Source organism: Melopsittacus undulatus, chromosome 16 (assembly GCF_012275295.1).
Source record: "Melopsittacus undulatus isolate bMelUnd1 chromosome 16, bMelUnd1.mat.Z, whole genome shotgun sequence".
Lineage (NCBI taxonomy): Eukaryota > Metazoa > Chordata > Aves > Psittaciformes > Psittaculidae > Melopsittacus > Melopsittacus undulatus.
In genome coordinates, this window is record NC_047542.1 from 4,551,434 (window position 1) to 4,556,545 (window position 5,112).

General features: G+C 46.0%; 1 long non-coding RNA gene across 2 annotated transcripts; it reads left to right on the forward strand.

Moving 5' to 3' along the window:
* Nucleotides 1-973: 973 nt before the first annotated feature.
* Nucleotides 974-4,788, forward strand: LOC117437037 (uncharacterized). 2 transcript variants are annotated; one of them, XR_004550339.1, is made up of 5 exons: nucleotides 974-1,584; nucleotides 2,569-2,712; nucleotides 3,568-3,736; nucleotides 4,083-4,146; nucleotides 4,234-4,788. It is a non-coding gene; the product is annotated as an uncharacterized lncRNA (long non-coding RNA). The 2 variants fall into 2 exon arrangements; XR_004550338.1 differs by having other exon boundaries at nucleotides 4,251-4,788.
* The last annotated feature ends 324 nt before the right edge of the window (nucleotides 4,789-5,112 follow it).

Sequence of the window (5,112 nt, forward strand, 5' to 3'; positions counted from 1 at the left end):
CCGTCAGGGCCCCCGAGGTGCTGCGCGCCAAGAGCAGCACCACCATCACCGTCTCCTTCGCGGGCGGCCCGGCTCCTGTCACCAGCAGGCTGGTGGTCTCCTGCCCTGGGGGCTCCTGGATCTACCACCTCCGGGGCCTGCCCTCCCCCTGCAAGCTGCCCCCGGCCCTTCCTGCCACGTTCGTGCTCTCTGGAGCAAATAAATGTCATTTAACATCCTCCCACACGACGTCCTTGTCTCTAAATGGGAGAGACGTGAATTTGCTGGATGGACACCCGGTGGACAAGGAATTGGCTGGATGACTGCACGCAGAGAGCTGCGGTCAGTGGCTCTATGTCCAACTGGAGACCAGTGAGAAATGGTGTCTCTCAGGGGTCGGTGTTGGGGCAGACCCTGTTCAACATCTTTGTCAGTGACACAGACAGTGGGCTCGAGCACCCTCAGCAGGTTTGCTGACGACACCGAGCTGTGTGGTGCAGTCAGCGTGCTGGAGGGAAGGGATGGCATCCAGAGGGACCTGGACATGCTGGAGAGGAGACCAACCTCCTGAAGTTCATCAAAGCCGAGTGCAGCTCCTGCCCCTGGGTCAGGGCAATCCCAAGCACAGCTACAGGCTGCAGGGAGAAGTGATTCAGAGCAGCCCGAGGAGAAGGGCCTGGGGGTCAGAACATGAGCTGGCTTCAGCATGGGCTTGAGCCCAGAAACCCTCTGTGTCCTGGGCTGTATCACCACCAGCATGACCAGGTCAAGGGAGGTGATCCTGCTCCTCCACTCTGCTCTCATGAGACCCCCACTTGGAGCACTGGGTAGAGTTCTGGTGTCCTCACCAGAAGGACGTAGAGCTGTTGGAGCAAATCCAGAGGAGGGCCATGAGGATGCTAAGGGGGATGGAGCAGCTGCTGTACAAAGACAGGCTGAGAAAGTTGGGGCTGTTCAGCCTGGAGAAGGGAAGGCTGCGTGGAGACCTCATAGCAGCCTTCCAGTATCTGAAGGGGGCCTACCGGGATGCTGGGGAGGGACTCTTGATCAGGGCCGGCAGCAATAGGACTGAAAGCTGCAGATCTCAATGTGTATATTGTAATACCTGCTACTCCACTGATGAGCTGACTCTTACCGTGGTTGAAGTGATCTTGGAATGATAATGGAATGTCCTGAAAGCGTCAGCTCAATGCTTCAAGAGCAGCTGAAGCAAATGAGGTGCTGGTAATCTTCAAAGCAGGAATTCAAGATAAAACAGAAGGCACTGGTATGCCACCAAACCAATAGTGTGCTCTCAGCTGGAGTGCAGCATGTCACTTGACTCCCTCGTCTCGCTTAAAGGAGATGGAAAGGCAGTACAACTGGAAGAAGTCTGGAAAAGAGTGGCAGGGGTTATTTTAGCCATGGAATAACTTCAGTAGGAGGAACCAACTTGTTTTCTTCATCCTGGATCTTTGCCCCATTTGACCTTGAGGGAGAAGGAGGAATGAAAAAGTCTGTTCCTCTTTCTCTGTAGTTTTAAAGCAATAAGCAGCATACAAAAGTTAACAGCAACTATTATTCACTGGCCCTCCCAGTAAGAAAACAAAGGAGTGTGGGATGCAGGTAATAAGTGGTGGGTGCAAAACAAACCCAAAGAACTGGTTCTTGACAGAGTATGTCATTGACGTTGTTGCCACAGGGTGTTTCTGCAGGTTCAGAATAAATCAGGATGAACTGATAGAATAACAATATGTTGGGTGTATTAAATAGAGAAACCTTTGTGTTAGGCAGTTCTGCAAGTGCATGGAGGCAAAGAAGACATTCAGGGAGCTGTGCTACATACTGCCTTTGCTTAGTAAACTCTTTTTTTTCCCAAGAATTTTATTTCTTTGACTGATGTGGAGGTGAACGTTTGGTCTGAGCTAGTATCCCATTTTATAAGAAGAGCTAGGAAAGTGCACGTGAAGAGATGTCATAGGTTACGATAATAAAGGGCCTTGAGCAGCAGGAATCCTAATTCAAAAGCACACAAAAGCTCTGAAAAATAAGAGAAAGTGGAGATTGAGGTTGTTCTTAATTATCCTTTAGTGTGTCCCGATAGACTAAATGGCATTTCTTTGTAGTCTTAAAGACACAGCTCGTGTCTAGTGCTTTCAAACACTGTAGCCACTAACTGATGGCTTCCTTGTATGTGAGGTTGTACCTTTTGAAAGCTAAAACAGAACATATTTTATTAAAATCAAAACGTGTAAGTAACAGAAGGTAAAGGTGTCTTTAGTATTTAGTTGTTTATCTTCCTTGTTTACAGCTTTAGTTTACTGTTAACTGCTTTATGGGTAATCCTTGTCCCTGGCATTTGTGGAAAGAGATGGAGCTAACAGCTGTCACATTTCCATTAGATAAGAACTGAAAGATCTGGAACAGAGGGCAAAGAAAAATCTTCTGCACTTATGGAAATAACACTTGTAGACATCATTTGTGATGTCTTGTTTCTTGCACTTGCAAAATGTTGTGTGGCTAGAAATGCCTCCTGTCAGTCATCGGTGTATAAGTTTGTAATAGTTTTGATAGCAGATTGTATTTACATGACGTGTTGCTTCTTCCCAGATTCTGCAGCAGGTGGTGCATGGGTGCAGTGAGAGCATGCTAGGGACAATGGCACTGCCAGCTTGCCAGTTCATGGAAGAACCCGGAATGGCAGTGCAGAGGCATTAATCTAAACATCCTTCTAACAACAATAGCAAGTTTGAGGTAAGTTAGACCTGCAGTGTAGTACAGTGCATTTGCATGGCTTGAAGAGTTCTAAACCATCAAGGTGGTTGGAGCAGAAATGTCAGTGATCCATGTGTTTACCTGTGGGACTTTGTGCTTGAAGCCCCTGTGAAATACCCATTCAGCCTTGCTTTTGGAAGGGCTGCTGCTGGATGAGTGGGGCCTTGCCCTGTAAAGAAATAGGTTCAATAAGTCACATTTATTTAATCTCCTTCAATCATGTGATAAGTGCATAACTTCAGTGGTTTTGCTGTGTGTGTGTTTGCAGCAGATCATATTCTTAAATGGTCTCAGGGCCTTAATGAACAAATATTTCTACCCTTTCAACCCAAGGTTCATTTCCATTTGCCTGTTACTTCCTTGTGCTGTCAGATGAAAGCTGGGAGTGGAGTCTCATTTTTCTTGTCTTCTCATTTTAAGCTATCTTATCCTGACACAAACAATTCTTATTTTCTTCTCTTGATATTGTTTGAAAGCCTTTTCCTAATACAGTTTAGTGAGTAATTGTTGCCTCTGGGCAGCCTTGGGGTTTGTCATTTATCTGCAGCTCTGACTCTTCTGATTTTTGTTGTTCAAAATGCATAGAAACCTTTAGGTTGTGGCAGTGGAGATCAGTATCAGCAACAATTACCACTTCTAATAAAACCCTAGCCATTAATTTTACATGCTTAAGAGCTAATGCAAACAATAGGCCATTGTTAAATTAGCTCTGGATAAAAATATTACAGAGGGTTGTTTGGTTTTGGGGGGATTTGTTGTTGGTGTGGTGAAAGTGAAACAGCTCTTTGGTAAAATAATATTGCAGGATGCAAAGATCATGTGTTTATTTCTCAGGATAAAGTTCACATTCCTGGTGCTATCTACCTCTCCATCAAATTTGACTTTCAGTGTAATACATAAGAGGGCTGTGAAGAGTTGCTCATGTCCAGCAGCAGTGATTTCCAGCAGGATCGACTCAGCTTCCGTGGGTCTCCACAGAAGTAGAATGACTTGGAACGTCCAGGTGAGTATGCTGTGTTTCCAAGTGCAGATGCGTAGGCTATTGATGGTGTTTTGGACTCTCAAGAGAAACTAATGACACTTCTATGTAGATATTCCTGAGATGGGTGGGAAGAAAAGACAATTGTTTTCCTGTCCCAGCCTGTTTGCTCTGAGGTGCTGCTCTTGCATTTGTTTCTTGAAAGCAGGCTCATCTGCTCTTCTGCTGCTTGACCTTTTTTTCCCACCCTTTGGTCAAAGCATTCACTCAGTGACTGGAAGCAAATTTTGCTCTGGATTCTGTTCCAGCACAGTCCTTGTTCTGCACAACTTTCACTTACATTCTTCCTGCCTTCTCTTACTTTCCACAGGAAGCACATTGGTAAAAGCCCAGCAGATAGGCTTATCTCTTCTCCCTGCTACACAAGTGCTCAGGTAAGGAGTGTGTGCCCGTGCCTTGTCTCCAGGTGTTGCCACAGAGTACAGCTGAAAAAACCTCACTCAGTTGACTGAGAGCTTCAGTCTCTGTTCTCTCCTAGGCCTGGTTTTGATAACACAGGAGCAAATGCTGGTGAGCTGAAGGATGACATCTTCAAGTTGTTTGAACCCACTGAGCACCATGACATTGCAGGAAGCTTTTGACTTCGGGTGCTGCCAGTAGCTGGAAACAGGCATAGGAGCTCTCTTAGCAAAGCAGTTTGGGTGACAAAGTGCATGTTAGGAACAAATGTGTATACTGTAGAAATACTTTGGATTTTTATGACCTTCTTTCTGTCCTTTTCCTTCCGTATAGTTGCAGAGGTTTGCTAAGAAACTGAACTTGGAGGCCCATTGTTTTGGAGCAGCCCTGGCTGTGAAACCTGAGTTTTACCTTGTGGAACTTCATTTTTGGACAAGGGTGTCTGGATTAAGGCTCTTGATTCCCCTCAGCAGGCTTAACTGCAACCAGGCATTTGAAGGCTTCTGGGCTTTTCATTTGTTGGCAAGGCTTTCTCAAACCTCTTAGGAATAGGAGAGAGCAATGAGTCCATTTCGTGATGGAAAAGGGGAAAAAAAAAATTTCTTCCCTGTTGTGTTTATTACTTGGCCTTTATTTTCCTGAGAATTTCACTCGCAATGGGGGAAAGTTCCAGAGAGGGGAGTTAATAATCAAGACCCTGTAGAGCTTTGAATTCTGTTAGGACATGGGTGGTACACATTGTGTTCTCCTCTTCTGTGCCTGACACAGTTGGTGTGTGTCTCCTCCTGGGCCCCAGAGTGAAAAGTGGTACCACTGGAACGTTCCTGGTGCCTGCAAAGAGGCTGCTGACACGAGTTTGTACTGCTGTCTTCTGCTTGTCCTGGGGGTGACACAGACGGTGCTCCTGCTGGTACAGGTGAGAGGGAAAACAATCAATCAAT